Here is an 11,200-nt window from a genome sequence, read left to right as displayed (position 1 = left end):
TTTTTCCTTCCTTTCCCAGGCCATTGCTCAAATGTTCATTGCTTTCACCTGGAGTGGAAGTGCAGTGATCTCCTGCACTGGTCCAATGGTCAGCTCTCTGCAGTGCTCCATTGCCTTTGTTGACCAGATGTTGTGGTTTAACCCCAGGCAGCAACCAAACACCACGCAGCCGCTCGCTCACTTTGAACTTCCAGGCTGTCCAATACAGCAGAACAGAAACACACTAGCCATCTGCCAGCCCAGGTGCATCACCATGGCTGTTATCAAAACGTTCACAGGCACAATTCAATGAGGTGATAAGCTGTACAGCACTACAAGAAGCAGTGAAAGCAAAAAGAGGCCATTAACAAGCACTAGACTCAAATGTACAGACAGGAGAGCGAGCCCTGTGGCAAGCACAGGAGCCTGCTCATTACTAGCTAAACAACACTTACAGATATAAATTCAGTCTAGTACACCCCAATCAGATCTGTCATTATCTCAAACTCTTTGGGCCCCATGTTGGGTGCCAAAAGGGACTGTTGTGATTTAATCCCATTGAGAAATCAAGCCCCAGGCAGCCACTCACTCATTTCTGCACCAGCAGGATCAGGAGAGAATTGGAAGGGTAAGAGCTAGAAAACTCAGGGTTGAAATAAAGACAGTTTAATAGGGAAAGCAAAGGCTGCATAAACAAGGAAAGCGAAACAAGGAATTAATTCACTGCTTCCCTCAGTGTTTCAGACTGGGACCAGTACTGTTTAATACCTTTATCAGTGGCATAGACAATGGGGGTGAGTGCACCCTCAGCAAATTTGCAGGTAACCCAAGCTGAGTGGTGCAATTGACAGTCCTTAAAGACTAGATGTCATTCAGAGGAAGCTGGACAAGATTGAGAAGTGATTTCATGGGAGTCTCATGAGGTTCAACAAAGCCAAGTGCAAGGTGGGGTGGGGCAAGTATCTGGGATGGGGCAAACCCTGTACAAATACAGACTGAGGGATGAAGGGATTGAGAGCAGCCCTGCCAACAAGGTTTTTGGAGTACTGGTGGGTGGAAACCAACATGAGCCAGCAATATGTGCTTGCAGCCCAGAAAGACAAATGTATCTTGGGCTGCATAAAAAGAAGAGATATCTCATCAAGTGTGGTCAGTAGATCAAGAGAGGTGATTCTAACCCTCTACTCTGCCCTTGTGAGGCACCACTGTGATGGTGTGCTCCCCACCCTGCCTTCTTCTGCTTGAGCAATGGCCACTAGTGGTGGTGACGATGCCTTTGTCTGGCTTACAGATAACAACACAATAGTTAAGGGCCATAAATCTTGCTCAGTGGCTAAGGGCAGTAAGTCTTGCTCAACGGCTCAAGGCTATTTGAACATGCAACAACACAAAATAAGGCTGGCATATAAGTTAATCATCTTCCATAAGTAGCAGACAGCCCAGGGCCCATTGGACTGTCCTGCATGGCAGCAGACTGCATACCAGGATGTCCCCTTAAATAGGAAACACCTTCCAGGGTTACTGCTCATGGCTGAGAGATTCCTTGCTGCAACAGATTCTTGGTAAGTGGTTAATAGCATGCTGAACTTCGAAATCATAGCTAAGGGATATAAAGGATTGATTGGGACTAAGTCAGAAAAGAGTTTAGAAAGCAAGGGGGTGCTTTCTGAACCTCATGGCTCAACAGGAGGGTTTGCCTGACAGTTTTCTCCTCTATGCAGTAAAAAATTATGTGTAACTTGCCGTTAAATTTTGTTAAATCACTGTCACATTTAGTATCAGGCTTTGTTAAATTGCTGGTTTATATCAATAAACATATTGGTAATTCTCTCTTATGAGTGAAGTGCATCACTTAATCTGTGATACCCTCCTGGAATACTGCACTCAACTCTGGAGTCAGCCCAGGAGAGACACAAACCTGTTGGAGTGAGTCCAGAGGAGGGCCACAAAAAGATCAAAGTGATGGAACAACAAACCTGTTGGAGTGAGTCCAGAGGAGGGCCACAAAAAGATCAAAGTGATGGAACAACTCCCCTGTGAGGAAAGACTGAGGGAGCTGGGGTTGTTCAGCCTGGAGAAGAGAAGGCTCCGGGAAGACCTTGTTGTGGCTTTTCAGTACTTAAAGGAGTCTTACAAGAAAGATGGGGACAGGCCTTTTAATAGGGTCTGAAGCAATAGGACGAGACGTAATGGTTTTAAACTAAAAGAGAGTAAATTCAGACTAGATATAAGAAAGACATTTTTTACAATGAAAGTATTAAAACATGGCAACAGGTTGCCAGAGGCGTGTTAGATGCCCCAGCTGTGGAAACAATAAAGATCATGTTGAATGTGATTCTGAGCTGCCAGATCATGTTGAAGATGTCAGGTCAGTGCAGAGGGCTTGGACTAGATGACATTTAAAGGTCCCTTCCATCCCAGACTGTTCTATTTGAAATCACGTTGAGATCTCATGCTTAAAGGGAATGGCTTGAGTTAAAAAAATCAATAAACAAAAGACCAAGAAACCAATTAATTCTTCCTTATTGGGAGGACTGTTAATTAATGTGGAACAGAACCTCAAGAGACAGGCAGACCAAAGGAGCAATTATTTTTGGCACAGCAGTGCATTGTTGTTCCTCTCCTAAAAACTCCTTGAACATCTGTGATTACCTGTCTTCCTTTCTCAGTTTTGTGACTGCCCTCCCTGAAAGTTCTTGTTGCACAAGATATGCAAGAGAACATAGCCCTGGTGAGGGATAAGCAGGGTAGTTCTCCATTAAAGCAAAACTGGGTCAAGTGTGCATCATATTATTTATGCTTTCATTTAGAGCATAGTATCTGTCTCTGAGTTGGATCTTCTCTGTGATTTTGGAAGTTCAAAGGGACTTTTTGATTAATCTCTAGTTTTTCAGGTTTTTTTTTTTTTTTTCTCATTCCAGAAAATATGTGGGAGATTAATATCCGTTCATGATTCTTTTTAGGCTAATTTTCTATGACAAAGGTTGGCAAGATATGCCATTTCACTTGAAACGTTGAAGCTTTTCTCCAGCTCTCAGAAGAAATCCTAAATAATTTGAACTTTGCTCAGTATTTTGATATAAGAAGGGAAAATAACTTTTTTGGAAGCTGTATTATGTGACTTCTGTAGTTTTGGTCATAGGCAATTACAAGGTTATGACATTTTGCACTTTAAAACTAACTGTATCAACACTGAATGTTATGAATGTTTTTATTTTATCTTCAAAGAGAAAGTTTATTTCCCCTCGTAGGACAGACCCAGTTCTTCAAGGCAGCATAATGTTGATTCCTCAGTGATTTCTGAATGCAGCAGGGGGAGTCCTTGTCCTCAGTCCTCAGCCCAGCCTCTGTCAAACCCCTAAATATGCCTTGGTCCAGAAAAAGCTCCCTCCACAGACTGAGAGGGAAAATAGCCAGTGAACTTTTGACACTATGGGAAGCCACAGGCTTTTTTGTTTTATGGGGTATATTATATAGTAAAACCAGTGCACTGGTATCAGATGACATCTGAGCTGTAAGAGGATTCATGGTTACATGCAATACCAAAAGTCAAACTTGCAGAATTGCTGCATCTCTTGCCTGAGACCCCATGACCACTTCCTTCAGGGTGCCTGCTGAGCTACATGAATAAACAGGGAGGCCCCTGGATCTTCCCCTTCACTATTTATCTCAAAGCTGCATGCAGGCTTTTACTTACCCGTCTTGCTGCTGTCCCAAAGTCCTTATGTTCTGTGGCAGACCTCTGTGGGGTGCTGGTGCACGTCCCTGTAAGGCTGTATTGTGAGTCTTACCAATCTTAAAGAAACGTTAGTCTAGGTTTGCCTGGCAGAAGGAATTGATCCCTCCAATTTCAGATTATGGTGGGAACAGTTGGGCCATTTGTGTTCTATTGCCCTCTCTGCAAATCTAGCACAGAGTGATATTTCTTTATTGTTGTCTAATCCTGAAAAGCATTGACTTTGACCATTGCCAGACCAGCATAGGATCAGAAGGGACACTGGTCAGTAGTTCATTCCTCTGCCACAGGTGAGGATGAACTGTGTCTATCTCATTACTGGAGAAATCAGAAGTTACTACTACTAGCCTTTTCTTAAAGACTTACGTGAGGAGATGGGCACTTCCTTTTTGGGTTCTCTCCCATGTGAATATTGTAGTTTAACCCCAGCTGGCAACTAAGCACCATACAGCTGCCAGCTCACTTCCTGCTGGTGGGATGGTGGGGACAATAGGAAGGGTAAAAGTGAGAAAGAAACTTGTGGGTTGAGATAAAGATAGCTTAATAATTGGAAAGACATTTCAAAAACTTTAAGGGAAAGAAAAAGAGTAAATCAACAGAGAGAGGAAAATAAAACCCAAGGAAGACAACCATTGCAAATGAAAGCAATTCCTGACCATCAACAGTACAATGGCCAGCCAGTCCCTGAGCAGTAGCCCCTGCCACCAGCCTCCCCCTAATTTTTATTTATGTGCATGATGTCTTATAGTATGGCATATCCCTTTGGTCAGGTAGGGTTAGCTGTTCCAGCTGTGTCACCTCCCAGCCTTTAGCGCACCTTCAGCCTGCTCGCTGGCACAGCAGTGTGAGGGGCAGAGAACACCTTGATGCTGTGTAAGCACTGTTTAGCAGTAACTAAAATATCAGCATTATTTTCAGCACAAATCCAAAACACAGCACCATACATTTTTTCAAACTAAGAAGAAATTTACTGTATCCCAGCAAAAATCATTCCAGTGAACTTGGAATTTTTTGAGGAACTTCTGCCTAACTGTACTTGATCAGAACCTTCTATCCATTTGCATCCAACTTCTTTATGTATAGGGAACAAATATAATCATACCTTTTACTTTGGGCTCTAGCACAGCAGAAATTTCCCCCCCCGCCCTGGCACAGCAGAAATTTCCAAATATTCCCAGCAGTGTCTGAATTCTGTTGGTAGACTCCCACTGACTCTACTGGGAAAAGTGAAGGGTAAATCCTGAGTTATATATTGAAATCTTTATTTGGATGTAGTCTGATTGTCTTAATGGTACATGAACACATGCTTTTTATTATGTTTTTAACCAGAAAACAAAATTAATCTTTGTTGAAGGGCAGCACAGAGTACAGATAATAAAAGAGTCACTGCACGCTGGTATTGACACCTTGGAATTACTTATTAGTAATTTTTTTCTACTCCTATTACTAATGTGTTTTGGAGCCTCACTTCAACTGTCTAGTTTTCACAGTTGACAAGCTTTAATTTTAGGTGTTCCTGCTTGAGCAGGGAAGTTGAACCACATATTCTTCAGAGGTCCCTCCCAACATGAACCATTCTGTGATTCCATGAAAACTTGCATTTCCCACAACTTTTGTTGACATGCCAATTAGTAATGCTTGCAGGGAAGCAAGACGTCAGGGAGACAAGACCTGGTGGGCAGAAGAGTCACCAATAGTCTTTCTCCTGGGCTGTTGTTCCCTGTGTTGGAGATAGTGCTGTTAAGAATTAAAAAGAAATACTGAAACTGTACCCTGAAGTGCAAAAGTCTGATGTGGATCTTAGTTTACTTCGCTAGAAGCCTATAAGACATAGTACCTCTTAGGAATTCTTTTGTCAGTGAGAAACTCTGTCTCTTAGTCTGCCCACTTCTCAGTCCCAGAGGTCTCTCTATTGTGCAGTGTTATCTACATGGCCATTTATATGTTGACTGATTGCTTTTTTTAATTGAAAATATGAATGTGTGTACTTGGTGTATCTGAGATCCTGCAAGGATTATTTAATTCCTTTGTCTTTAGCAAGGATTATTTAATTCTTTGACTTTAGTTGTCTCTCTTTTGGCTGACATTAATCATTTGCCATTCATGATCTCATGTATCTTTGGGGGGTGTGTGCATTCTTCTGTGTGTGAATGCATGTGAAATTTCTTAAAATAGGTAAATATGTTAATGCTGCCTACAAGACTGACAAAGTAACCTGCACATTTGGCTAGTTAGAGACTCCCTTCAGTAATACATGTGTATATTTAAACAGTTATATGGTTGTTTCGCCACTTGCGTAAGACCCTTGTGAATGGCCAGAAGATGCAATTTCTGTGCAAACTTGTTTGCTGTCTGTTATCTTGTAACAGACAGCCAATCTGCAGCTGAGGGCTGCTAACAAGTTTATAGCCACTGGGGAGAAAAACAGCTTTTCTTAAAGAAACGGTGTTGAGTTTATTGAGCTGTTAGTCGAAGCCTCAGGCTCAATTTTTTAGTTGTCAAATAGAGAGTTTCTGTTTTGCTTATTATTGTTTTGGTTGCAGGCTAGATTAAAATGTACACAATTTATTTTTGCATTAAAAATCTTAATTGTTCAATAATTTAATACTGGGGAAAGTATAAATGATCTGCTCTTGAGTATTAAGGAAAGTCGGCGAGGCATGCAGCGGCAGCAATGGTAAGTCCCATGGCTGAGGGTGGGTCAAAGGGTACAGGGAGTTCCTGATGCTGGGGACATAAGGCAGGGCAGAGAGCTCCTGCCTACAGGGGGCAGATCTCGTAAGAGAGGTTTATGCAGCTCGGGCCTTGCCAAGAGCAACTGTGGGAGATTGCAATGTCTCTGGGGAGCACTGTGACCAGGATGGGCAGATGGGGATGGAGCGGGCAAACAGGGATTGCGAGGCTGCAGCATAGGGATTGAGCGCAGCAGTTTGCGCAGAATGGCATGTGAGAAGGGCTGTGCACCCTGCTTGCAAGCCCACAGCCCAGGGAAGTGCTCTAGGTCTCTGCCATAATGGTGGGCCCTTGCCTCAGATATAAAACCAGCATTTCTGCAGAGAGAGTCCCTGATGTCTGATGCTTCCATGCAGATGGAACTGGTAAGGAAGGAGACTTAAGTACAGACAGTAGGTTGCAATGAGTTCACAAACCCAGAGTAAAGGTAAGCACCCCCAAAAGATGTCCACAGGCACGTTGCATTAGGTGGCTGAGTTGCAGGAAACAGTTAAAAGGCTGCACAGTATTGGAGGAGCTGAGACAGATAAGTGGTTTCAGAATCATAAACCTCTCACAGACACCACAGAGAGTGAGGCATCTTTGGCCCTGGTGACCCACGAAAGTCGGACTCTGCTTCATTCCCACCTTCCAGCACTACAGCGAAAACCAGATATGAAGCTTAAACAGCTGTAGATACCCATGAGCAAAGTCTGCAAGGAGACCAACAGCACACAGCACACAGCACACAGTGGATACCACAAAAAGAAATGAGGAGTGCTTGAAGTGGGTGACTCTCCGTTAAGGGGCATTGAGGCACGCATCTACTGGCCTGAGAGTAGGACATTCTTTGATGACTCTAGACTGCTCAGAAACGGTTAGGGTTAGGATTAGGGTTGCCCTGTCTAGAAGGGGCAAGACAATCTTTGGTAGCAGGCTGGACAACTTGGTGAGGTGGACTTTGAAGTGAAGGACTACAAGTGTGGGGTCCAAAGTGTCAACACATGCCATTGCAACCAGCTGGGTAATAGGTCAGGCCAACCAGAGCAGTGACAAATTTTCCTTATTTAACTGCCCAAATGAGAACTAGAAGACAGCCACCTCATACCTCAAGTGTGTGTTTAGTAGTGCATGCTGCTTGGGGAACAACCAGTAGGAACTGGAACTCTGTGCATCAGTCAGAAAGTTATTATATCACAGGAATAACTGAAGCATGGTGGGACTTCACCATGGTGGGAATTCACATGACTGGAGTATTATGACAGATGTCTATCGACTGTTTTATAAAGACAGGAAGAGAAGAAGAGGAAGAAGAGTCATGCTTTATGATAAGGAGAACCTAAATATACAGAAGTCAACTACAGCGACTGTTGAAGTGCTATAGCATACCTCTGGATCAAGATCAGAGGGGTCATCTCCAAGATCTGCCAATCTTACAGTTGGCATCTGTTACCAACCTCCAAACCAGGATGATAAGGCTAATGCAATATTTGAGTCACTGAAGCAAGTTTGGGGTCGATGGAACCTGGCTCTTATGGGTGATTCAACTACTCAGGGATTTGTTGGAAGAACAATACAGCAGCTCACATTATCCATCATGTACCTGGAATGCACAGAGGACTGCTTCCTTATACAAGTGCTGTATATGCCAACCAGGAATGAGGCACTGCTGGACTTGCTACTCACAAACCAAGAAAACCTTTGTAATTCCTTGTAATGTTTTATTGTTATATTGCAATGTTAGTGATAGCCTTGGTTACAGTGATAAAAATATTGTGTGGTTTGGGATCATGTTATGTATTCTGAGGGTTAATACTAAGACAAAAGGTTTAGATTTTAGAAGACCAAACTTCAGCTCACCCAAAACTCACTTGAGAGGGATTATGTTGGAAGCTTCCATGGAGGATAAAGGAGCTAGTGAGTGCTAGGAGTTTTTCAAGAATGTCCTGAAAGCACAAAAACATTTCATTTCCTCTAAAGGCAAGTGAGGTAGGTGCAGTAAGAGACCACCTTGGCTTAACTGTGATCTTCTGCGTTTGCTCAAAACCAGGAGATGCATACCAGAGATGGAAAAGTGAATGAATACTCACTGGGGACTACAAGAGCATTGTCAGGGTGTGCAGAGATGGAGTTAGAAAAGCAAAAGCTCAGCTTGAATTAAAATTGGCCAGAGATGCCAAAAAACATAGGAAAGGGTTCTTCAGGTATGTAAACAACAAGCAGAAACAGAAGGAAAATATTGGCGAGGAGAGGTGAATTAGTCACCAACTACACTGAAAAAGTAGAGGTTCTCAATGGTCTCAATGCTCTGTCCTTGCCAGCACTGTTGGGTCTCAGGCCTTGGGAGCAAAAGTCCAGGTTGATGAGAACAGTTGATGAGAACACAGACCCATGACCAGTGAATGAAGATCTGGTGTGTGAACTATTACCTTGACCTGTACAAATCAGTGGGCCCTGCCAATATTCACCCAAGGGTGTTAAGAGAGCTGGCTGATGTCATTGTGAGGCCGCTCTCCATAAGCTTTGAGAAATTGTGGAAATTGGGGCAACCCAGAAGGCTGCAAGAAGGCTAATATCACCTGCATCTACAAGAAGGGCTTAAAGGAGGCTCCAGAAAATCATAGGCCCATCAGTCTTACTTCAGTCCCTGGGAAAGTTATGGAACAAGTGGTATCAGATGAAGCATGTCATTGGAAAAAAACAGCATGGGTTCACCATTTTGTGCTTGACAAACCTGTTTGCCTTCTACAACAAAGTAACCTGTTCAGTTGATGAATTGGTAGTGGTACTTGATGAAGTGGTAGACATTGTCTGCCTGAATTTTTCCAAGACTTTCAGTACTATTTCCCACAGCCTCCTTCCAGAGAGACTGATGCATTATGGCCTAGAGAAGGAGTCCATGTGGTGGATGGGAACTGACTGACAGGCTACACACAGTGGTGGGTGGCAAATAGCTCCTTTTCAAACTGGGAACCTGTCACAGTGGAGTCTCGCAGGGATTAACATTTGGCCCAATATGTTTAATATCTTCATAAATGGTCTGGATGATGGGATCAAGTGTACTCTGATTAGGTTTGCTTCCCCCAAACTGAGTGGAGGAGTGGACACTTTGGAATGGAGAGCCACCCTGCAAGAAGACCTAGACAGGTTGGAAGAGTGAGCTACTGAGAACCTTATGAAGTTAACAAAGACAAGTGCAAGACAAGACAAGTCTTGCACCTAGGAAAGCATAATCCAGGAGTGCAGCAAGGCTGGGCTCTACCCAGCTGTTGGGGAGAAACTCTGGGGGAAGGGACCTGGTGGACAAGCAGTTTGATATTATGCACAGTCTGCTGCAGCAATGAAAGCCAGCAGGATCCTGGGTTGAATCAACAAGGGTGTCACCAGCTGTGATAAAGATGTCATTATTCCACTCTACTCAGCACTTGCAAGGTAACACCTGGAATTTTGTGCTCAGTTTTTGTCCCCATTACACAAAAAAGGTGTGGACAGGGTGGAGAGGGTCCAGAGAAGGGCCACAAAGATGATCCAAGGACTGGGAAGCCTGCTATGCGAGGCAAGGCTGAAAGAAGAGAGTTTGTTTGACCTTGAGAAAAGAAGACTTAGGGGAGACCTTTTCACCACGTTCCAGTGTTTAAAGGGTGGCTACAAAGAAGACAGAGACTTGATTTTTACAGTCAAGTGGAAAAGACAAGGGATAATGGGTACAAGTTACTCCTGGGATGATTCCTGTTGGACACAAGATGAACATTTTTCCCAGTGAGAACAACCAACCATTGGAATAATCTCCCCAGGGAAGTGGTGAATTTCCCAATTTTGGACATTTTTAAGATTCAGATGGACAGAGTGCTGTGCCATCTGATCTAGATTGTGCTTTTGCAAAGAAAGGTAGGACTAGATGATCCTTGAGGTCCCTTCCAAATTGGCATTCTATCATTCTATGAAAATGCTTGTTACATTTACTGTAAAAGCTACGCATGACTTTTTCCAATTGTTCAAGGCAAGTTTTACTTTTTCTTTTTTTTTTAGGTAGACCTATTTATGCACATTTAGGTTCCATTAAAAAAAACCAAAACAGCTTACACACCTCAATTTAAGCCTTAATACCAGATGCAGTTACTCAATCGTGGAATTGTCAGGGAAACATTTTTAAATAGCTAAATGCAACATCATGAATCAGGAATAGAGAAAGTGGGGATTTGACAGGATGTGGTATTTCTCTATGAGAAGCTGTAATTCAGAAAAGGAAACTGGAAGTCTTGTTAGATAACACATCTCAGACTAAGTGTATGGTAAAAAGAAGTAATGGCATCCCTGCATACATGAAAAGGAATACTGAGTAGGTTCAGGGAAATTATCCTTCTACTGTTCTTGTCAGTGAAAGTGGTTTTATATAACTGTAACCATCTAAATTGATCTGATTTTCCCACTGTAGGCTTTTTCTCTAGTATCCTTTGAGAAAAAAGCTATATGGCTAGCACAGATGATGTGCCTAACATAGAGGTGACTCAGGCTAAATGAGATGAACCCTATTCATGGGCCAGCAATGTTCAGAGTTTGTGCAAGGTGTATAGCTTCCAGATTCCACCTCTGGGAGGTTAAGAGAAATCCTCTTGTGCTCTGTCCTTTCTTTATCATTCAGATTTTAGGAGAATTTGGCAGAGATCTTCATCGTGTTATGTCATGTCTTCTCTTCTACTTGTTGATCATCAGGAAAATAGTTGCTTTTGTCCATATTCAAACTGTGAGTGATGGCACCAGACTCTCCATAGT

At 43.0% G+C, this 11,200-nt stretch overlaps 1 protein-coding gene across 1 annotated transcript in view; it reads left to right on the top strand.

Annotated features, from left to right (window-relative positions):
- The first annotated feature begins 204 nt into the window (after positions 1–204).
- The window catches only part of LOC114060305 (highly reducing polyketide synthase GPY1-like), a 28,794-nt gene continuing 17,798 nt past the window's right edge, over positions 205–11,200 (top strand). Inside the window, exons 1-3 of the mRNA XM_027889713.1 lie at positions 205–243; positions 1,411–1,541; positions 2,649–2,710. The gene's annotated coding sequence lies outside the window, so the exon portion shown is untranslated. The remainder of the gene's footprint in view (positions 244–1,410; positions 1,542–2,648; positions 2,711–11,200) is intronic.

The sequence above is a fragment of the Empidonax traillii genome, unplaced genomic scaffold (assembly GCF_003031625.1).
Source record: "Empidonax traillii isolate 1590-97213 ecotype Southwest subspecies unplaced genomic scaffold, ASM303162v1 scaffold270:size1067046, whole genome shotgun sequence".
Classification (NCBI taxonomy): domain Eukaryota; kingdom Metazoa; phylum Chordata; class Aves; order Passeriformes; family Tyrannidae; genus Empidonax; species Empidonax traillii.
The sequence above is the reverse complement of the archived record's forward strand: the minus strand, read 5'-3'. Positions and strand labels throughout refer to the sequence as shown.